This window comes from Moschus berezovskii, chromosome 16 (assembly GCF_049115385.1).
Source record: "Moschus berezovskii isolate FMDL1 chromosome 16, NW_MosBer_1.0, whole genome shotgun sequence".
Taxonomy (NCBI): Eukaryota; Metazoa; Chordata; class Mammalia; order Artiodactyla; family Moschidae; genus Moschus; species Moschus berezovskii.
The window spans coordinates 19,032,143-19,056,071 of NC_142475.1; the positions used below are offsets into that span (position 1 = coordinate 19,032,143).

The following is a 23,929-nucleotide window of genomic DNA, read 5'->3' on the forward strand; positions in this document are numbered from 1 at the left end:
AGCATACACACATGCACAGCAATCTTACAAGAGGAAAGCAACTCACCCATTTCACAGATGAGTGGATTGAGGTTTAAGGAAAATAAGTTCTCCCAGTTCAGGCAGAAGTGGTGGAGCTTAGTTAGAATCCCCAAACTCTCAGGGGATTTTATCATTATGCAGCGCTGTGTCACATTTAAAGAATGGCAGCTAGTGATGAGGAATAACCCTCACTTGTGTAATACTTGACAGTTTTACAAATGACTTTCACATCCATTAGCTTACTTAAATAACTCTGCAAACTATTGTTATCCCCACTTTATAGATAAGAAAGTTGAGGCTCAGAGAGGGAATCATTGAGCCAGAAATCCAGAGAAACTTCAGGTCTCCCATGACAAGATGAAATTCAGAAATAATGACATTGAGGTTAACACTGTGATATCACTTTGCAACAACGAGATTGTGTCATGGTAAGGAATGGACATGGACTTAGAGGTCAAATCTGTGCAATCTTGCTGACTGCTCTTAGGTAGCGTGAGCATGCCAAATTGGAGATGCCCTGACCCCGTCCTGGAATTTCAACCTGGTTGTAGAATAGCTCCCGTTATTCCTGTGGGTGTTAATGGGATAAGAGATTCATCTGAAGCAATGAATATGTGCTGAGTAACAGATATGATTCAATCGCAATGAAGTCAATACAATATAGCATCCAAAGCTGCCAACCCTACGATATCCAACTGAAGTTGTTCCAGCAGGATCCGGCAAGAAGCCCTGTTTAGACAAGTCACTGAGGCACAGGCTGTTGGATGCATACCCAGCAGCTCTGTCCTTGTTCCATGCCAGCAGAGCCTTGCTGTGGTTCTGATGTCTCCTCCTTTTCCCCACTGTAACTTGAGCAAATTCTGGCTAGTCTAAGCCAGTGACGGTGGTTGTATTCCTCGTGCACAGAATTGATTGGGGAAGGCATGAGCCTCAGTTTTGGCCAGTGAAATGTTAGTGGAAGGATTCTAGAAGCTCTGGGGACAGGCTTTCCTTGCTGATAAAACGGGTGCATGTTAAGTTGCTTCAGTCCTGTCCAACTCTTTGTCACTCTGTGGACTGTAGCCCACCAGGTTTCCCTGTCCATGGGATTCTCCAGGCAAGAATACTGGAGTGGGTTGCCATGCCCTCCTCCGGGGATCTTCCCAACCGAGGGATCAAAGCCACATCTCTGATGTCTCCTGCATTGGCATTTACCACTGGTGCCACACGGAAAATCCGATAAAATGCAGGAACAGGAAAAGAAACGGTCTTCTCCCGCAGCTTCATGTGATGGCTGAACCTGCTGTTGTCATCCTGTGACCACAAAACATGAAGATAATGTGATACTGAGGACATGAGAAAAGAGAAAACTCCTCGAGGACATTATTGAGCCATTCACTGGGTTGCTGCCCATAACTTTCAGTGGAGTGAGATAAATTTCACCTATGGCAAGCCAGGGTTGGAGATTTTGAGACTCATGGCTGGAAGTGTCCTAACTGGGGCACCAGGAAAACAATCACATTTCTATGTCCCTGCAGATGGTTTCCTGCTACTGCTGCTGTTCAGTTGCTCAGTTGTGTCTGACTCTTTGGGACTCTTTGGATTGTAGCCCTCCAGGCTCCTCTGTCCATGGGATTTTCCAGGAAAGAATACTGGAGTGGGTGGCCTTTTCCTTCTCCAAGTGATCTTCCTGACTGAGGGATTGAACTCAGGTCTCCTGCATTGCAGGTGGATTCTTTACCACTGAGCCACCAAGGAAGCCCATACTTAGAAGTGAGTTACAGGATTCATAAAGAATGTTAAGCCATAGCGCACCATCGATGCTGTGGTCCAGGGACCCCATTAAAGTGGCATTATGAACTTCCCATCCATCAATCTCATGAGTCTAACTCTGTGACTTAATGTGTAAATTGGAGTGGGGATAAATGATGACAAGAGTCTGACTGTATGATCCTTTGTAAATACGAGGCCCAGATTATAAAAAGCAAAACAAAACACCTTTCCCTACCTGTCTCCTCTCTCAACCCTGGTAGGCTCTGGTTGGCTGCTGTGATATTTTGTTACTCACCATATTTCTACAGGGGCTTCCCTGATAGCTCAGTGGGTAAAGAATCTGCCTGCAGTGCAGGAGACCCTGGTTCAATTCCTGGGTTGGGAAGATCCCCTGGAGAAGGGAAAGGCTACCCACTCCAGCATTCCGGCCTGGAGAATTCCATGGACTATATCGTCCATGGAGTCACAAAGAGTCGACATGACTGAGTAACCTTCACTTTCACATTTCTCTAGAGCACTCCCGATGGATCAATGCTTTACACACACTAGCTCATCTGATCCTCAGAACAACCCTCTGAAGGAGGTGCTACCATCATCTTCACTGTACAGGTGGAGAAACTGAAGCACAGAGAGGTCAAGTGAGTTATTCAAGGCCACACAGCTAAGAAGTGGCAGAGGCAGGACTAAGATGCAGGCCCGCAGCTCCAGAATTCATATTCTTAACCAGTCTGTTAGGCAGTCTCTGTGCTGACACAACCAAAGAAAACCATGGGGGTTGAAAGAAGTGGACCTGGAGGGCAGAACTGGGTAAGGCTCTCTCAGTGCTGAAGAGCACGTGAGTCTTGTCAGTGTCACAGCATAAGCACTGTGTACGGTGGATGTTAGGGTCAGCTGGTAAAGAATACACCTGCAATGCAGGAGACCTGTGTTCGATCCCTGGGTCGGGAAGATCCCCTGGAGAAGGGAAAGGCTACCCACTCCAGTATTCTGGCCTGGAGAATTCCATGGACTGTATAGTCCCTGGCCTCGCAAACAGTCAGATGTGACTGAGTGACTTTCACTTTCACTCCTCTCAAGCTGGATGTGGTCTCCTCTGCTCCTTTCACCCTGGAGTGTGTGCACACATGTGCATGCTCCTGCGTGTTTTCCGCACACCAGGCATCAGTGGAATTGTGTAGCAACGTTTGTCAACTATGTGGGTTTCACTCCCTAAGCTCTTACAATCTCCTCAGTGAAACTTTTCAAAGCCACTGTTTTGCTCTCTAGCAATTATTTCTAACCAGGCTTTGACTGTGGAGGAGAAAGAAACCCTTAAAATAATTACATTATCCTGAAATAAGGTCATTTGTCTTTTTCTTTTAAAACAATTTTCATGTTATAATCACTTCAATTGTTTCTAAATTAGGACTTATAAATGGTTCTGCAGAACGGATGGTCTCCGTGGTCAGAAATGCCTCCCCAAAGAACCAAAGTGAATTACTGGAATTGACGGGTCGCAGGAGTGGCATTCTCCCCGATGAACAGGATCAGGAAGAGGGCGGACGAGGACAAGCGCTGTAGGGCCTGTGGCACTCTTTCCGGGGCCAATTTTGACAAAAGGAATATTATGGAATAACTGCTCGACTGCAGACCGTGGTGTCCAACAGAGCTAGGTCCGAATCGTGCTCAGGTGTGCGGCACTCGGGCGGCAGGTCATTCACGTACAGTCTCAGAACCTCAGTATCATCCCTGCAGAAGAGCGCTGATAACGAGCATGCAGTGTGGGACACACGTCCTTATAAAAGAAATGTGCAGAAAGGACCTCTCCATTCACAAGGAAGGAGCAGTTCGCCCTCTCTCTGCCTCTATTTGGGTCCCTCCCCATGAAACACTAATGTCACTGGTAAAGTTTCCAGCTGCTAATTTGCCTAAAGCCAGGAGCAGTTTGCTGAAGTTCAATACATGCCCTCTGCTCCTTGCTTTGCCCTGGCTCCAGAGAGAAACAGAAACCTCCAGCACTTTCTCCCTCTCATCCCTCTGCTTACTCAGAGCACAGTGACTATTCCCCCCAGCTCAGGAGCTGACAGGGTGGAGGAGGCCTCACTTGGGCCTTGAGCTCAAACCATCTACTCCAACCTGATCACCAGAGAGACCTGCCCGCGTGTCCGGCTAGTGATATTTTGATTTCCTGAGATCTGTGTATTTGTAGGTCTTCCCAGGTGGCGCTAGTGGTAAAGAGCCCGTCTGCCAATGCGGGAGACAGAAGAGATGCGAGGTCAATCCCTGGTTGGAAAGATCCCCTGGAGGAGAGCATGGCAACCCACTCCAGTATTCTTGCCTGGAGAATCCCATGGACAGAGGAGCTGGCAGGCTACAGTCCATAGGGTCACAAAGAGTCGGACACAACTGAAGCAACTTAGCATGGAGGCACATGTATTTATAGCTCCCGGGGAAACCCCAAGTGGGAGGAGAGAGGACTTGCAGAACAGGATTTGGAGACTTCCAGGTCTCTGGCTGCAACCTCAACTAGCACTACCTCTCGGAATACAATGGCGGCCAGCATACACCAAAAAGAAGCCCCACTCTCCTGAAAAGACTACGTGAAATTCTCCTCGGAGTTACTTCAGTTCCAGAGATAGGGACACTTCCACTCTCCTTTTAAAAGTCCCCTTTCCTAATAGTGAGCAGGCAGTCCTTGGCCGGAGTTTTCTGACAGACACTCAGAAGCCTTTCTTGCCTGGGAGTGTCTGGTGGGAAGAGGGCAGCCCCTGCTTCTGGTCTTTGCCAGGCGATGAGGCAGGGCTGTCTTTCCTGGGAGGTGTTTGCACTTGACTCAGAGAAACAAATACCAACTGTACTCAATGACACCCTCCCATTCTAGCAGGCTCTCTTTTTCAGCAAGGCAGTCAGACATTTTTTTTTTTTTTTTGGTGATAACATCTAGGTTTTTTTTATTTCATTAGAAACAGATCCAAATGCAGAAATGGCCAGAGTGTCATCACATGTTTCTATGCTCTATTAAAAACTACACATAACCCAAGGGTAGAAACAACACAAACGTCCATCATCAGACCCGTGGATAAATAAGATGTGCTTTGTACATGCAATGGAATATTATTCAGTCTGCTATTCCATGGATGCATCTTAAAGACATTATGCTAAATGAATGAAGCCAGACACAAAAGGACAGATAGTGCATGATTCCACTTATACGAGTACACAGAATAGGTGAATTTCCAGAGAGAGAAAGTAGAATAGTGGTTTCCAGGCTAGAGGAAGGAGGTGAGTGAGGAATTAGTGCTTGCTGGCATACCAATGAGGCAGGGGCAATGAAGAAGTTATGGATGGACAGTAGCCATGGTTACACCATATTATCAGTGTACTTAAGGCCACTGAATTGTACAGCTAAGGATGGTTAAAGTGGTAAATTTGATGTTACGTGTATTTTTCTACAATAGAAAGAGATAGAGAAAGGAAGGTAGGAAGGCAGGGAGGGAGGAAAGGAGCGGGAAGAAAGAAAGAGAAAGGAAGGAAGAAAGACAGAAAGGACCATCAAGCAGGCCTGGGATAACAAGTCCTTAGAAAGGGAGGGTCTCAGGGTCCCAGGATCCCAGCCCTGCTCCCAGATGTCACAGGCACAGTGCTTTTCTGAATGATCAAGAGAAAAATCAAAGCCAGAGGAAACACTGCTCTTTACAAGATCTGGCAAAGGGCACTTATTAAAGCAGTGCTCCTGACAAAATAATGGACTCTGCAATTGTTTCTGTTCATTTGTGGGGGGTTCAGCCTGCCCTAGAGGTGCGGGGTGGGGCAACAGGACTCCCCTTCCAAAGGCCCCAAAGCCATTCGACCAGATAGTAGCCAAGTGAGCGTATTGTCATTTTCAGCACATGATTCATGAATATAGATATTACTTATTTCTAAGTTATAACTGTTAAGTTCTCCAGCCATTTCTTAAAAAGATGATTGTCTTCAAACAATGGCATTTTTCAGCTACCATAACTGTAAAATTCAATTCCCTCATTTTTGTTCAAGAAATATAAAAAGTTTCTGACTTCACTGTTCCATTATAAACAGATTTCCTGCTAAATATTTTCTGGAATGTGTTAATTTCTTGGCCTTCTAAATAATCCTAGCTAAGAATACAATAAATGATAAAAATATGCATGTGTGCATGCATGCTAAGTCACTTCAGTCCAGTCCGACTTTTTGTGATCCTTTGGACTGTAGCCCACCAGTCTCCTCTATCCATGGGATTCTCCAGACAAGAATACTGGAGTGGGTTGTCATTTAACCAAAATGTATCCAACACATTTGAAATGATCATTTCAATATGTAATTGATTTAAAAATTATTAATTAAATATTTTACATTCCTCATTTTATTTGTCCTAAATCTTTGAAATTCAAGTATATTTTGTACTAAAAACACATTTCAGTTTGGACCAGCCATGTTTCAGGTCGTCACATGTGGCTAATGCTACTGCTACATTTTGGACAGAGAGGAGAGTGATAGGTATAGAAAATATACAAATAGCTCAAAAAGGAAGACTGCCCCTCAGCAGGGATACAAAGAACCGTACATAAAACATCTAGGGGCATTTCAAAGAGGTGGTTGCATCTGAATTGAACCTTGAGAATTTTTAAGTTCAGTTCAGTTCAGTAGCTCAGTCATGTTCGATTCTTTGCGACTCCATGAATCACAGCACGCCAGGCCTCCTTGTCCATCACCAACTCCCGGAGTTCACTCAAACTAACGTCCATCGAGTCGGTGATGCCATCCAGCCATCTCATCCTCTGTCGTCTCTTTCTCCTCCTGCCCCCAATCCCTCTCAGCATCATAGACTTTTCCAATGAGTCAACTCTTCGCATGAGGTAGCCAAAGTACTGGAGTTTCAACTTTAGCATCAGTCCTTCCAATGAGCATCCAGGACTGATCTCCTTTAGAATGGACTGTTTGGATCTCCTTGCAGTCCAAGGGACTCTCAATCTTCTTCAAAACCACAGTTCAAAAGCATCAATTCCTTGGTGCTCAGCTTTCTTCACAGTCCAACTCTCACATCCATACATGACTACTGGAAAAGCCATAGCCTTGACTAGACGGACCTTTGTTGGCAAAGTAATGTCTCTGCTTTTTAATATGCTATCTAGGTTGGTCATAACTTTCTTTCCAAGGAGTTCAGTTCAGTTCAGTCGCTCAGTCGTGTCCGACTCTTTGCGACCCCATGAATCACAGCACGCCAGGCCTCCCTGTCCATCACCAACTCCCGGAGTTCACTCAAACTCATGTCCATCAAGTCAGTGATGCCATCCAGCCATCTCATTCTCTGTCGTCCCCTTCTCCTCCTGCCCCCAATCCTTCCCAGCATCAGACTCTTTTCCAGTGAGTCAGCTCGTCGCATGAGGTGGCCAAAGAATTGGAGTTTCAGCTTCAGCATCAGTCCTTCCAATGAACACCCAGGATTGACCTCCTTTAGAATGGACTGGTTGGATCTCCTTGCAGTCCAAGGGACTCTCAAGAGTCTTCTCCAGCACCACAGTTCAAAAGCATCAATTCTTCGGTGATCAGCTTTCTTCACAGTCCAACTCTCACATCCATACATGACCACTGGAAAAACCATAGCCTTGACTAGACAGACCTTGGTTGGCAAAGTAATGTCTCTGCTTTTTAATATACTATCAAGGTTGGTCATAACTTTCCTTCCAAGGAGTAAGCGTCTTTTAATTTCATGGCTGCAATCAGCATCTGCAGTGATTTTGGAGCCCAAAAAAATAAAGTCTGACACTGTTTCCACAGTTACCCCATCTATTTCCCATGAAGTGATGGGACCAGATGCCATGATCTTCGTTTTCTGAATGTTGAGCTTCAAGCCAACATTTCACTCTCCTCTTTCACTTTCATCAAGAGGTTTTTTAGTTCCTCTTCACTTTCTGCCATAAGGGTAGTGTCATCTGCATATCTGAGGTTATCAATATTTCTCCCAGCAATCTTGATTCCAGCTTGTGCTTCTTCCAGCCCAGCGTTCCTCATGATGTACTCTACATATAAGTTAAATAAGCAGGGTGACAATATACAACCTTGACGTACTCCTTTTCCTATTTGGAACCAGTCTGTTGTTCCATGTACAGTTCTGACTGTTGCTTCCTGACCTGCATACAGGTTTCTCAAGAGGCAGGTCAGGTGGTCTGGTATTCCCATTTCTTTCAGAATTTTCCACAGTTTATTGTGATCCACACCGTCAAAGGCTTCGGCATAGTCAATGAAGCAGAAATAGATGTTTTTCTGGAACTCTCTTGCTTTCTCCATGATCTAGCGGATGCTGGCAATTTGATCTCTGGTGCCTCTGCCTTTTCTAAAACCTGCTTGAACATCTGGGAGTTCACGGTTCACATATTGCTGAAGCCTGGCTTGGAGAATTTTCAGCATGACTTTACTAGCGTGTGAGATGAGTGCAATTGTGTGGTAGTTTGAGCATTCTTTGGCACTGCCTTTCTTTGGGATTGGAATGAAGACTGACCTTTTCCAGTCCTGTGGCCACTGCTGAGTTTTCCAAATTTGCTGGCATATTGAGTGCAGCACTTTTACAGCATTGTATTTCAAGATTTCAAATAGCTCAACTGGAATTCTATCACCTCCACTAGCTTTGTTCATAGTGATGCTTTTTAAGGTCCGTTTGACTTCACATTCCAAGATGTATGGCTCTAGGTCAGTGATCATGTTATCGTGATTATCTTGGTCGTGAAGATCTTTTTTGTACAGTTCTTCTGTGTATTCTTGCCACCTCTTCTTAATATCGTCTGCTTCTGTTAGGTCCATTCCATTTCTGTCCTTTATTGAGCCCATCTTTGCATGAAATGTTTCCTTGGAATCTCTAATTTTCTTGAAGAGATCTCTTGTTTTTCCTATTCTGTTGTTTTCCTCTATTTCTTTGCATTGATCACTGAGGAAGGCTTTCTTATCTCTCCTTGCTATTCTTTGGAACTCTGCATTCAGATGCTTATATCTTTCTCTTTCTCCTTTGCTTTTCGCTTCTCTTCTTTTCACAGCTATTTGTAAGACCTCCTCAGACAGCCATTTTGCTTTTTTGCATTTCTTTTCCATGGGGATGGTCTTGGTCCCTGTCTCCTGTACAATGTCATGAACCTCCGTCCAGAGTTCATCAGGCACTCCATCTATCAGATCTAGACCCTTAAATCTATTTCTTACTTCCACTGTATAATCATAAGGGATTTGATTTAGGTCATATCTGAATGGTCTAGTGGTTTTCCCTACTTTCTTCAATTTAAGTCTGAATTTGGCAATAAGGAGTTCATGATCTGAGCCACAGTCAGCTCCTGGTCTTGTTTTTGCTAACTATATACAGCTTCTCCATCTTTGGCTGCAAAGGATATAATCAATCTGATTTCGGTGTTGACCATCTGGTGATGTCCATGTGTAGAGTCTTCCCTTGTGTTGTTGGAAGAGGGTGTTTGCTATGACCAGTGCGTTCTCTGGTGAGTGAGTTCTCTTGGCAAAACTCTATTAGCCTTTCCCCTGCTTCATTCCGTGCTCCAAGGCCAAATTTGCCTGTTACTCAAGATGTTTCTTGACTTCCTACTTTTGCATTCCAGTCCCCTATAATTTAAAGGACATCTTTTTGGGGTGTTAGTTCTAAAAGGTCTTGTAGGTCTTCATAGAACCGTTCAACTTCGGCTTCTTCAGCTTTACTGAAGTCTTTAGTAAGCGTCTTTTAATTTCTTGGCTGCAATCAGCATCCTCAGTGATTTTGGAGCCCAAAAAAATAAAGTCTGACACTGTTTCTACTGTTTTCCCATCTATTTCCCATGAAGTGATGGGACCAGAAATGCTATACTCAGACAGGCATTATATGAAGAGCTGACTGGCAGCTAATTGGATGGTTGGGAAAAGGACAGAAGGATTTGAGAGTCTAGGCAAGAAAGTTGGGAACCGGGGCAAAGGCCACGGTGGATTTAAGAGATCTTTTGGAGGTGGAATTAGGACTAGAAATAGAGTAGAAGACACTGTAGGTGGTTGCCCAGCAGCCATTTCTTTTTTCTTCCCTGTTAACAAGAGATTTGGCGAAGGCAATGGCAGCCCACTCCAGTACTCTTGCCTGGAGAATCCCATGGATGGTGGAGTCTGGTAGGCTGCAGTCCATGGCGTTGCTAAGAGTCAGATATGACTAAGCGACTTCACTTTCACTTTTCACTTCCATGCATTGGAGAAGGAAATGGCAGCCGATTCCAGCATTCTTGCCTGGAGAATCCCAGTGACGGGGGAGCCTGGTGGGCTTCCGTCTATGGGGTTGCACAGAGTCGGACATGACTGAAGCGACTTAGCAGCAGCAGCAGCAAGAGATTGATTCTGTTCAGTTGCTCTGTATCCTCTGCAATATCTTGCTATTTGTGGGGACGCAGGGGGCAACACGAGGGGAGAAGAGGATAGGATTCCCAGCCCCAGGAGAGTGGATCTTGATGTTGTTGTTTCTTCACTAAGTCATGTCCAACTCTTGTGACCGCATGGACTGTAGCCCCAACAGGCTCCTCTGTCCATGGGATTTCCCAGGCGAGAATACTGGAGTGGGTTGCCATTTCCATCTCCAGGGGATCTTCTTGACCCAAGGATGGAACCTGCGTGTTGTGCATTGGCAGGTGGATTTTTTACCACTGGGCCACCAGAGAAGCCCAGATCTTGCTTAGCATAAGCCAATTATAGTAACTTTATCTTATCATTGACTGGCTTAGAAATGGACATGGAATCCAGTTTTGGCCAGTTGAGACTGGTTATACTGCAAGGAGGGACTTCTTAGATATTAAGAAAAATTACAAGGAGGAGATCATCTCTTTCTGCCTCTCATGTGGGATGAGATGAGGAGGTAATGTCTATCATCTTGAAGTGAGTCCACTGACATCTGAGATTGGCAGAGAGGAAATATGGACTCTTGATGACATCATCAAAGCACAGAATTAACCAATCCTGGAAACACTCCACCTCTGGACTTGTTTTGTGAAAGAATATTTTTACTGATTATTCAAGAACTGTGGGGTTATCTCTTACTTGTGGGTTAGTTTTCTAACAGATAAGGGAGAAGCCATATAATGCCCCAACCACTAGTAACAGCCATAATATCTTTCCTTTGTTCAGCAGGATATATAGTATGTGGAGCTCTTTCACCTAATGTCTTCATGGAATCCCTCTAACAGCCCAGGGAGGTGTTTAGGCAGATACCATGGTCTACTTTCACCCATATCTCTCTCCCCTATTTTCCTTTGCATTCCCAGAAACTAGTACAGTACCTGGAATATTAATAATAATTGCTATCATTTCTCAAACTTTTTCGATGTATTTGAAATGGTTCAATATTTTATATACAAAATCTGACTTTATTTCCTCATTTACAAGAGCATACCACAGCTCTATAAGTTGGGTTATTATCACCACATAACAGATGGGAAAACTGAAACTCAGAGAGTTTAAGTGATGAGTTCAGGTCTCAGTTAGTGACACAGCTGTAACTTGACCCCAAGTCTGTCTCTATAAATTTTTTGTTCTTTACCCCTGTGATATAAAGGCATAGAGCAAATCCTTGTGCTTACCGAATGAATGAATCACTCAATTCAACAAAATAAATGGGTGCCGAAAGAGATTATGTGCTTTGCATAATGTCATCCAGTTAAAGACAAATCCATGACTTAACATCAGCATTCTGCCCTCAAGGCCATTGCTCTTTCTACCATATCCTGTGACTATCATTTTTCCCGGCTTTGTTGAGGTGTCAATGACAAACCATGACTATTATTTATTTGGTACTTGGTTAGACATTATGTTAAATGATTCCTGGCAATTTCTTTGTGTATGAGTCTTTTCTCTATGGCCAGATTGTCAGTTCCTTGAGGTGACACAGTTACTTTTTTTTACAGCTCCCACAAATATCAGAACAATACATTTTCCACAGTTAATAGCTCAATTTTTAAATATAGTGTTAGTGCTGTAATGTTGGTCACTCAGTCGTGTCCAACTCTTTGTGACCCCATGGTCTGTAGCCTGCTAGGCTCCTCTGTCCACGGGGATTCTCCAGGCAAGAATACTGAAGTGGGCTCCCATTCCCTTCTCCAGAAGGGATTTAAATAGAGCATCTTCAAAATGTAGATCTCTCCTGGTTAGGATAACCATAACTCCTGGTGTGCCTACAATGTCCTGGTTTACACCTGTTACCCTGGCTTTAATAGTAGTAGAGTAATATTAATACCCTCCAAAATAGTCCTGTTTGGACAATAAATTGAAGGGCTACCTTAATCATGGTTAAATATGACCTTAGTTTGTCCTGTTTCGCTATGCTTTGTCAACCAAACCCAGCACACCTGCCTTTGGATAAAGGCGGATCCAACAGCCATCAAGGTTCATATTTAACAGAGAGATTTCAAGCACAGTACCTATCACACTTCACCACCTCTTCTGTCTATCATACATCCCATTCTCTCCTTTCTTTCAAAAATCTCTTTTTCTTTATTTTACTGGTCTCCTTTCCAGCAGCCTCCTACCAGCCTGCATCTCACATTGTAAGTCTTGTTGGCAGAAATGAGCTAATAGGTTTTGATAAGCTAGGGAAATACATTACTGTCTAGCTTCTATTTTTGGCTGAAATCCTCTTCAACTAAGGATCAACATTCCCTTGTAAATAGCAGAACAGGAAAAAGCAAACCTTTTATGGGTAACCTTTTGGCCTCTATGTCCTATGGAAGATTATTATGTTTGGGAATGTGGGGCTATGTGGCAAACCAGAGTTGTTGTGGTTGTTGTTTTAGCCAGTGAACATGTACAGTAGTGGCAACAAGAGATTCCCAGTGGGTTAATGCCATTATGGGCTAAGCTTGAACTATGAATACTTTGAATTCTGGAATTATGACTGATATGCAGAGAGTAGGAAGCAAACCAATTCTTAAACGCACTATACAAACTGAGGTGTCTTACAGAGGAAATCTGTCGGAGATTAAATGTTTGTTCCCCCTCTTTTTATAAGAAGAGTTCCTATCAGTTATTTTTATCACTTTATTTTTTTTTAATTCTGGTCTTTCTGGGCTATGCCATGCATCATGCAGGATCTTCATTCCCCAACCAGGGATTGAAGCTGTGCCCTCTGCATTGGGAGCATGGAGTCTTAACCACTGGACCACCAGGGAAGTTTCTTTCCTGCCTCATTTTTATGAAGACAAATGTAAAAATCAGATCAGAAGTGGCCTCATTTGTGAGTATAAATGGAGAGCTAGTGGCCATATTGCTTATGGAAAGAAGTATTTCAAGATCCTTCATGCTGAAGATTTAATAGAAAAGCAGGTACTCTATTTGGGTGAAAGACTTGAGAAAAAGATGCTATGAGGTGGTAGATGCTTAGAGGCTTTGACTCAGCATAACTGGGGCTGATCTGTGTTCTGAAGAGTTTTCATAGGTGCACCTTCTTGGCTGAGATACTCTCTTGGCCTGAGTGATCAGCAGGACTATCTAGGATTCCCCGCAGCAATGGACAAGTGGTGACTGTCAGACTGCATGGGACCGGTGTTCAACAGTGTGACAGTGAGAAGCAGGAACATGTCAGGCCAGTGAGATCAATGAGACCTCAGCAACCTAGGTGAGGCATGTGGAAGATTAGAGCTGCCGTGGAACTGAATGAGCCTTGGAGAATGTTGAACAATTAAGGGAAGAGGTCAGACCAAGAGAGATATACTGATTCGCCTGCTAATTGTTCTTGCCTGGAGAATCCCAGGGACAGGGGAGCCTGGTGGGCTGCCATCTATGGGGTCGCACAGAGTCGGACACGACTGAAATGACTTAGCAGCAGCAGCAGGGTGTATGAGAGTTCCAAAGATTTAAGCAAAAATCAGGAGGAATGCAATTTCACTCAAACCCCAGTTTATAGACTAATTCTCACTAGTTACAAATGCTTCTGATGAGAATCTGGCTGGATGAGATTATCCTGGTAAGATACTGGCTCAAACACACACTCTACAAAGTGTGTTTTCTTTCACGATTATTAAATGCATCCCACTAGAAACTCTACTATTTAATATATAAGTTATATTGAATGTTATTCACCCACGGCAATAAATTATGCCACATAGCCATCTTTCCAATAAGAGTGTTGCTAGTAACTTCTGGAAGAATTCACAAAGTCAAAGACAATAGAGTCATATGTCTCTGTGTTCTTTTTAAGATTTTGTTATTCTTTCATGAACATCTTTCCAATGAGCAGAAACTATCTCATGCTGTAATTCTTTTTCCTCTCCTTGTTTCCTCTTAGGTTCCATGTGAATATTTACAGATCACCACTCCAGCTCCAACTGTTTACCTAACATAGCCTTCAGATCCCATCCTCAACATCTCATCAGATAACTTCATGTTTTCCATTATCTGATATCACCTCTCATAACATTTCCATCTTGATGGGAAAAACAACCTTCCAAAGTCAAGATCTGGTCTCTTTTAAAAAGAAAATTAGTTGAACATTCAAGGTGCCATGAGAATATGGTCCAAAGCCATTCATTGCTTTTTCGCGGGTCACTCAGTTTTCATGATCTCTTTGGGAGACAACACAGAACATGACTTCACCCCCAAAGGCTGTTGGACCAGGTGCTCAGAGAGGGCTTGCCACTACTGGCCCCTGCGATTTCTTCCCCCCAAAGAGTAAGATGGAGGGGAGGAGAAAGGCTAGGAGAGGAATGGCTGTCTTTCTTTCCTAGTGCTGATGAAGTATTTTGAATTCCAGGGGTCTGAAAGATCTCATTTTCCCATGAAATTATTTCTCACTTGTCATTCTCCGTCACCTCTTGTTCCAGATAGTCATCAGTTTTTATCAATTCTATCTCATAAAAATGTATGAAATGTATGGCATTGTTTTCTCTTTCTCTTATCTTTTGGCTCCTTTGGCTTTATTTGTTCTCAGAGAAATGCCCAGATGCTTTTACCAAGTACAATCAGTGAACGTGAACGTAATATGTTGCTGGCACTAGTGTATTCATTTCCTAACAAGCTTCCCCTCTAGACTATCCCCCCTGCAGTTATGAGCTATCAGCTAAAACTCACATCTCTATGCTGCCTTCTTGCTTGCAAATACCAGTGACACCCCACTTTAATGTCAAGTCTAATCCCTCAATCTGACATTACAAATCGCCGCGCAATCGGGCCCCAACCTGTCTTTTCTAAAGCTCTTGACTCTCTCTCCACTCACTCCTGCCCCAACCAAGAGAGGAGCAGGCTCTTTTCCTGTATCCTTTGCTCCCATCTCACCACAGGTGCCTCCTGTATGGTCTACGCCTCTTCCTCAAACTGCCCAGACACCCACCAAAAAAGCCTGAATCAACTGCTTACTCTTAAGCTACAAATGCTCATTCATGGAGCATGTTCTAGGTGTCAAACACTGTTGTGAACACATTACATGCCATTCTAATATTCCTTTGAATCCCAATAATAACAATAAGAGTCGGGCTTTAATTCATTCACTAACTTGTTTACCCAGTTGATAATGACATCTGGTATCAAAGGTCAGGTGCTTGCACTCTTCAGGTATATGAAATCCCACCCACCCTGTCCCACCGCCTCCCCCACCATATGTCTCTAGCATATCTTTGCAATAGTGCTTACCAGATGACAAAGAGAGCTGCGGGTGACTGGTGAACGTCTTCTGGAGGAATTACAAAGACCTCAATAGCAAGGCTAGTCCTTATAAATCTGCATATCTCTAGTGCTTAGCATACTGCTGGCACAGAGGTGTGCAGAACACTTTTTTTTTTTTTGGTAACTGAATTTGAATCTATGCATCCAATAATAGAAAAAAGCTCTGTCCCAACTGAATAGGGTAGTCGAGCCATATGTAGTTCTCAGAGCTCTTTTACCTAGAAAGAATAATCCAGTGATTCAACTGGATAATAAGGAAGCTTTCTTCACTTTCATCTGTAACCTATTTCATGAACATATTTAACTCACCTACAGGAACTTGGCGTTATGACATTCATGGCAACCATTTGCAATTCAACCAAGCAGGCAAGCAGAAACTGCCCACACTCTCAATAACAGCGTTGCTTAATCTGAAGTACTTTTTGGAAGACAAAGAAGCATTCATAAAATGAAACAGTAGTGAATGTTGGTAATGAGAAAGTTTTACAACAACATGTCTTGCTGACTTACACAGTGCTTCCATGCCACTGGCTAGAAGAACTTTTTACAAAGATGCTCTCTGGAAAGCACAGGCAACACGCCAGAGAGGCTGTCAGAGTCTTTAAAGACAAGAAAACCGAGGGAGAGAGGAGAGGACAAAAGAGGAAGGAGGAAGTGAGGGAGCAGCAGTGGGAAAGACTCGCCTTTAAATCCTAAGCAGTAGAATGAAGACAATGTACCATTCATTTTCCTGTTAGGAGCTCTCATCTGAATTTCAGGTAGGTCTAGAGAAAATACCAGGTACCTGCCTAATCTCAGTGAGGGGCAGCAATGTCTTCTTTTCTACTCTTATTTTGATTCAACCATGAAACAAAGAGTTCTGGAAAGCAAGCAGCAGGGTGCTAAATATACATTCCCAAGAAGACCAGAAAAGTCATCAAAGTTTCAGGCTGCCCAATTGAATTTCCAGGGGCTACAGCCACTATTATTTCTTTCCTGTGTATGGAAAAATGTGAAAATGTATAGGTGCCCTCAAAGTATGACTTGGGTAGCAACATCTGAAGCTTAGTGTGTGTGCCTGCATGCTCAGTCACTTCAGCGATGTCCAACTCTTTGCGACCCTATGGACTGTAGCCCGCCAGGCTCCTCTGTCCATGGGATTCTACAGGCAAGAACATTGGAGTGGGTTACCATGCCCTCCTCCAGGGGATCTTCCCGACCCAGGGATCGAACCCAAGGCCTCCTGAGTCTTTTGCATTGCAGGCGGATTCTTTACTGCTGAGCCACGAGGGAAGCCGTTGGATAAAAATGTATCATCAGCAGGCCACGTCAAAGGAGGGAAACTGACCTGGTCCCTGATTAAACAGTTGCCAATACTTACTCTCCCTTATAAATTCAATGAAGGGCAACCACTCCTGCCTTCTGACTGAATTTCCAAGGCCAGACCAGCCCCCAGTCAAGATGGTGGTCTGTAAACAAGGTCCCATTAGCCCGGTCCTGGAATGAGTCTCCAAGAACTACTGACTGATAATACAGAGATTAGGCTTGGTTAGAAGACAGTTTATCCCATCTCTCCCAGTGGAACACCTCAGATCCTGATAGTCTGTCATGCCAACAACATGTAGCCTGAATTTTCCACTCCTCCCACACTGTTTGGCTGGCCTGGCTAGCAATGGACTTTATTTTTGCAATGCTCATCACTGTGGTTTTACCCCTCACCAGTGGGCTCTGAAGTAGCTGGAAACAAGAGCCAGCTGTGGGCCCAGCTGAGCAATCAGCCGCTTGGAACCCTTCTACACTGACAGAAGAAAGGAATTGGCCAAAGGCCACACTGCTAAATACTCTGCGAAGAACAGATGACCAAACAAGGGGGAAGGAACCTATATATTCATCCTAAAGCAAATGCAAACTGACATCTAGATTAAGGATAACTGAGGTTCCAGGAGAGTGTCTGGCTAACTTAGCCAGATACAGTCAACTTCTCGATAATTCAGATAAATGAAGAAAGGCCTGTGTGCGTTAGTGAAATTCCAAAACCATAGAGCAGAGGATTTTTTTTTCAAGTCCACAGAGCAACTGAACTTTTATTTTAACCGTAAGTTTCTAACTAAGGTGTGGTAGAGCCCTCTGCTACTGAATCTGCAGCTCATTTGGCATAAGCAGCAGTCATTTAAATTCAGTCATTCATGAAGTTAAGTCCTGCAAAGCTTTGCTCTCATGAATATGATAAACATCACCCCTTACACTCCCGTTTACTATTTCTATACCCAGCTTGGCCTTCCTTCAAAGGCATCATAGAGATAAACCCAGCCCAGTTCAGGTCGAATGAGCATAAGTTGTTAGCAGAGTACTAGTAGATGAGGTTTTTCCTTGATCACTGGGAGCCTTGTGTTCTGTCCCCTTCCTCATGGGAGCAGTGAAAAGTTTGAACAGATGTTCAGATTCAGGGGGAGGGAACGCTTTATTGCTGCTCTATTTACTTCCTCCAGGAGGATCCGTTTTCACTTCCTTATGGACCAGAGAGAACAATTCTACCAGCTTAACTGCTACCTGGGGGAGGGGAAGCCTGGGATTCTGGTTCCCATGAAGCATGATGAATTAAGAAAGGAATGCAGTCTGCCATGAAACCACATTTACCTCTGGTTTTTTGTTCCCAAAATTAGGTCAGCAAATTTGCTGGAGCAGTAGCTTGATCTCAGGGTGCATTAATGAAGCAGCCTCTCGGCTGGAACATGAATCCTTTTTAGTCTGAGTCTATCTTCTGCATCCGTTTTGCAACAGCTGCTTCTACAGCTTAACTTGAAGGGGTGTTTAGGTGTACAGAGAGCCAATCTATGACCATGTTGCCTTCTGACATTTATTTTCCTGCAGTATTTACCCTGGGACTGAACAGTGTTTGTTCTGGGCATTATAATAAAAGCTGTCTGCAAAAGTCTCTTAGACGAAAGTGCATGAACCAAATCATCCAATCAACAAACATTTATTGAATACTCACCATGTGCCAGGTGCGAAGAGTGTAAGATTCAGCCCTGCCCTTTAAGACCTTATTATATAATCACTGACAGAAATATTTACAGATTTGTCTGAGTGGGGACTTTTATTTGTCTTCCAGTACTCCATCTCTCCTTCCTCTTGATAACAGAATCCCTCAAGCTGGACATATGGCTCCCCTATAGACTATGCTTCTTGACATATCTTAAGTATGGTCATGTGACTAAGTTCTGTCCAGTGGAATATGAGTGGAAGTGAGCTGTGCAACTTCTGAGTCATATCCTTAAAAAGAATCCATTGGTTCCTATTTCCTACTCCCCACTTCCCAGGGCCTGAAACGTGTATGTGGGGGTGTGAGCTAAATTCTGCCATCAGGATAGCAGTACAACACATGATGGTGGGAACGCAGTATGGAAGGAGCTGGGCCCCAGGTGACCTTGGGAGACAATCTTTTCTCTCTGTTGTTTTATCAGCTGAAGGAGGAGACAGAGATGGGCTGGGGGTGGTGGTGAAAGGCAATCCTTCTATCTTGTTTAAGGCACTGTTATTTAGTCTCTGTTAAGAAGCCAAATCGATATTCCAATAATACACACACATTTCCCCTAACAGACCAAAATTTTCTGGAAGCGTCTTTAGTTCTCCAGCCCGATCATGGAGCCATGTAGAGTAAGAACTCACCTCATATGTGCAGATGATGATAAGTAGATATATATAGTAAAAACTCAAGTTTGCTCTTGTGAAATAATTTGATACCACTATAAGTATTATAAGATAGAAATATTAACTTATAAGGAAAGCTCAAAGCAATGCCTGGCTTGGCTTCTTAAGGATCAAAAAGGAAAAAAAAGGCATGGTGTGACATAATGTTAATCTATTAGTGACTGAAAGATGGAAATATTTCACAGCAAGAAGATTTTATCAGATGAATGAAAGGCATTGAGATAAGAATGCAGAATAAACCTTTTACTATGGTCAAGCATAATCATGTAAATTAGCAATGACCAATAGACATTGCTGTCTAGATAAGGTCTGTTTTTAATAAAAAATGGAAACTAGATGTATAACAACCATTTGCAGAAACTTGCCTAACCTCAGGGCTTCTTGCCTGTGACTTAGAACAGCTTAACTACTTATTAATGATGTCCCCCTGGCAAATTACTCAACTCTTTTAAGCCTCAGTTTCCTCATCTCTACAGTGAAAGTTCAACTGAAAACATTTATTGCAAGTATACGTACATCTCAGGCACTGTACTAGGCATTCTATCAGCAGCAGACAGAAAAATGACAGGCAGAATAAGTAAGGAAATTATGTGGTATAGAAAAGGTGAGAAGTACGTATGGATAAAATTGGAGCAAAGGAGAGCAAGAATGCTGGTGGCAGCAATCTTAAATGTGATGTCTACATAAGTCCCCATGAGCAAGGATGGTGGCTCCCGTTGGGCTATTAGCAATGAAAGGGACTAGCTATGTTTGAATTCTGAATATGTTTTGTAGGTAAACAGAATTTTCTAACAGGTTGTCTGTGAAATGTGAGAGGAGGAGAAGAGTCAAGGATGCTCCAAGGTTTTTGACTTGAGACAAACTGGAAGGATACAGTTGACAACCAGTGACAGGGCAAGGTGTGTGGAGAGTTAACTTTTGTCCAAAAGATCAGGAGTCCAATTGTTGGACATGCTGTGTGTGATGGTTAATTTTATGTATCAGTTTGGCTGGTACATAAAGTGCCAGGTATTTGGTCAAACATTATTCACTGGGTGCTTTTGGATTAAACCAACATTTGAATTGGCAGACTGAGTAGAGCAGACTGCCCTCCCAGTGTGGGTGGGCCTGATCCAATCCCTTGACGGCCTGAACAGAACAGAAAGTCTGACTTGCCCACGAACAAGAGAGAATGGGCTTCTGTTCTTCCTGCCTGACTACGTTCACACTTGGATGTGGCCTTTTTTTCCTGCCTTGAGACTCAGATTGAACTATCAGCTCTTCCTAGGGTCTTAAAACCTACTGGCCTTCAGACAAGAATGAAACCATTGGTTCTCCTGGTTCTCATGCCTTTGGCCTCAGGCTAGAGCCATGCCATCAGCTCTCCAGAGTCTCCAGTTTGCTGACTCATTTTGCAGACACCTTGGGACTTGCCTGCATCCATAATCCTTATAATACATGTGAGCGCGTGCTCAGTCATTCAGTCGTGTCCGACTCTTTGCAACCCCATGGACTGTGTAGCCTGCCAGGCTCCTCTATCCATGGGATTCTCCATGCAATAATACTGGAGTGAGTCGCTATGCCCTCCTCCAAGGGATCTTCCTGACCCAGGAAGTGAACCAGCTTCTCCTGCACTGCAGGCGGATTCTTTACCCACTGAGCCAGTGGGGAAGCCCACGTACATACATACATCCTATTGGTTCTGTTTCTCTGGAGGACTCCCACTACCACACAGTGCTTGGGATGCTGACTAGATTTCAAGAGGAGAGTCCAGGAGGCAGCTGGATATGAGGAATCTGGGGCCGAATTTCAGGCTGGTGAGTTTGAGTGAACTCTGGGAGTTGGTGATGGACAGGGAGGCCTAGCGTGCTGTGATTCATGGGGTCGCAAAGAGTCGGACACGACTGAGCGACTGAACTGAACTGAACTGAACTGGGCAGAACAGTGTGGCAGAAAGATTCGTAACACCTTCACTCAACAAGTGGTTACAACCTTTAGGAAGGAGGTGTAAGAACCATACCTTTACACTGACTGCTCCATGCAAGTGGTATTTACATCCTATCCAAAGAGAGGAACAAACTGCAATTTGCAAATTCTATATTTAGATCAGGCAGGGTCTAACGTCCTTTGTTACTTAGCACACTGGTATGGATGCAAGGAGCTTCATTTAATATTAGCTGCTCCTGCAACTGCTACATTAAACGGAAGGACACACGGTTCTGGAGATGGGATGGGAAGAGACGGGATGGGAAGATGCTGTCTTGGCAGTGAGGATAAGTGGGGTGTTCAGCCATGTCAAATCCCAACATGTAAAAACAAACAAACAAAAAACCTTATCGCACCAAGACCTCATCACGCTGCGTATTACAGATTCCTTACCAGAATGCATGAGGACATTTTTTTCCCTTACTGGAAAGTAAGAGGCTCCCAGTATCTTTGTTCATGCTTGGAATGCAATTTGACTGTAAAGTTGTATGGAAATTCCCTGCTCTGAGGAGACACGGGGCGTACGTGTGGGGAAAGGGTAGGAATGAGGAGATAAAGTATCTTCCAAACTCAGTGTCACTGTGGAAGGTGGTGAGCCTGTCACCCCAAAGCAAAGGAATAGCACGAGTGAGCAGCGAAGAGCTTAAAGAAAATTCCCTCGGTTAAGCACAGGGCGCCCTGGAAACAGCCATTTCAATTAGTGCCAGACTGACTTGAAATACAGATTAAGAGGTCATTTCAAAGGATGCTGAAGGATAATTTGCTTAGCATACAGATCTCTCCTACAGTATCCTTCGCTCCGCCTCTCTGCAAGGTAGCATTACCCTCACCTACTGTTCAGGTCTCACCGAGCATGCGTCACTAGTCCTAAAGATCCAGCGAGTTCTCCCATAAAGCACTCCAGCTGTGGCTCACGCACAGGTCTCCCTCATTCACAGTGGAGAGCATGAATAACTGCCAGAAATGCTCTTCATGGCTCCTCTGCTCAGAGCTCTTCATTTTCAGCCATTCAGAACTATTACACAAAGTTTCTTTTTGGACAAAATAGCCCATACTGAGTGCCTTCACAAAGGCTTTCTCTGAATTTTTTCAGAGGTCTATCAATCATCTCTGGGTTATGACACAGGAAAACATTAAAAGCCCGGTCATCAAGAGAGAAACAAGTGGTAAATTCCATTCTAAATTGGAAACAGTTCAACTTCATTTATAATCTTAATTTTTTTTCTTGATTGTAGAAATAATGCATAGTCACTGAAAACAAATTCAACGTAAACAAAAAATCATAAAGGATAGCATGAAAGTTATCTTACAATCCCATCTGTCAAACAGAATGTGTATATCCTTCCATATTTTTAAAATATACATGTGTTATATATATACATATACATACATACATATACACACACATATATGAAGTAAAGTGAACTCAGTCATGTCTGACTCTTTAAGACCCCATGGACTGTAGCCCGCCAGGCTCCTCTGTCCATGGGATTCTCCAGGCAAGAATACTGGAGAGGGTAGCCATTCCCTCCTCGAGGGGATCTTCCTGACCCAGGGATCGAACATGGGTCCCCTGCATTTCAGGTGGATTCTTTACCATCTGAGCCACCAGGGAAGCCCAAATATATATTTAATATATATATTTTAGAGATCCTTAACCTAAACTTCTTGAAATTGTGTGTGAAATTTTATATGCATATATGTATATATACTTTAAAGGAAAAGGAATCATAAATTTCATCAGTTTCCAAAAAATTAAAAAAATATGTATATATATACATATAGAGAGAGCTACATATAAAGTGTAACATACTTATATAACTATATACATTCCTATGTAACTATATATATATATTTCCTATGTAGTTTACAAAAATTTAATCATCTACATATAATTCGGCAATTCACTTTTTGCCATTTATGGACATTTTCCCATTTTAGAAATACTTTTTGTTCTTTATATTATTTTATTATCACTTGGTTTTTCTCCCTTTAAATTCCAGAATCCAGGCTTGGAGAAAGAAAGATCTGGGTTGGACTCCTGGCTCTACCACTTACAAGTTCTGTAAGTATAGCAAGCTACTCAGACTTTAGAAGTCTGCTTTGTCATCTGTAAAACTGACTAGAATTATAATAGAGTTATTGCAAGGAATGAATAGTAAAGTATATTCTAGGTGGTTGGCACTTACAATGACCAGCATAGAGTAAATATCCAATAAATATTAGTGCTTTTTCTAGATAGAATGCACTTGGTCCAAATTCACAGATATGAAAACATCTGGAGAAGGTTTCTAAAATCAGGATTTAGTATGACAGTCAAGTGGATTATTGAGAATAAAGCTGAAGCCACACTCTGGGATAAGATGGCATTATCCATCACTTAAGAGTAAGTCAGCAAGCAAATGATGATTTATACAGCCGCAAATGTTATGGAGGATCGGGTGTCAGTCCTAACCAGCATGACCAAGGAAACTGCATTTCTCTTAAATCACAGTCCTCCTTTTCTATGATACTGAGAAGGTCATGATCCATACCATTCTTTGTTGGGGTCTGCCTTCCCATTCTGAGTCTTATTACTAAGCTCTAAGACTTCGTATCTGCAAATGGTGCGAGTCCATCAATGGATGCACAGAATTCCATTTCCCTTGAGGATGCTGGTGGTCTGCCTCATTTATTAACACAGGAACAGCTGTGGTCTCAGGCTGGACCTGCAGCTCTCTCCCCTCCAGAGCTCTCTGCCTGGCTGTGTCCACTCTTTACCTCTGGGGTCCTGGGCAACCCAGAGTGAGCACAGGCCTGGTGTGAGGTCCTACCATGGCCACACTCCCGGGGGAACAACTATTTGCCAGGCATG

General features: G+C 43.3%; 1 protein-coding gene and 1 long non-coding RNA gene across 7 annotated transcripts in view; one reads left to right on the forward strand and one right to left on the reverse strand.

The window, feature by feature from the left end:
- The window catches only part of NCALD (neurocalcin delta), a 481,050-nt gene that overhangs the window by 39,516 nt on the left and 417,605 nt on the right, over positions 1-23,929 (reverse strand). The gene's annotated exons all lie outside the window — the stretch shown is intronic.
- The window catches only part of LOC148775224 (uncharacterized), a 34,054-nt gene that overhangs the window by 7,317 nt on the left and 2,808 nt on the right, over positions 1-23,929 (forward strand). The window contains exon 2 of the long non-coding RNA XR_016039340.1: positions 23,079-23,140. This is a non-coding gene — a long non-coding RNA (uncharacterized LOC148775224). The remainder of the gene's footprint in view (positions 1-23,078; positions 23,141-23,929) is intronic.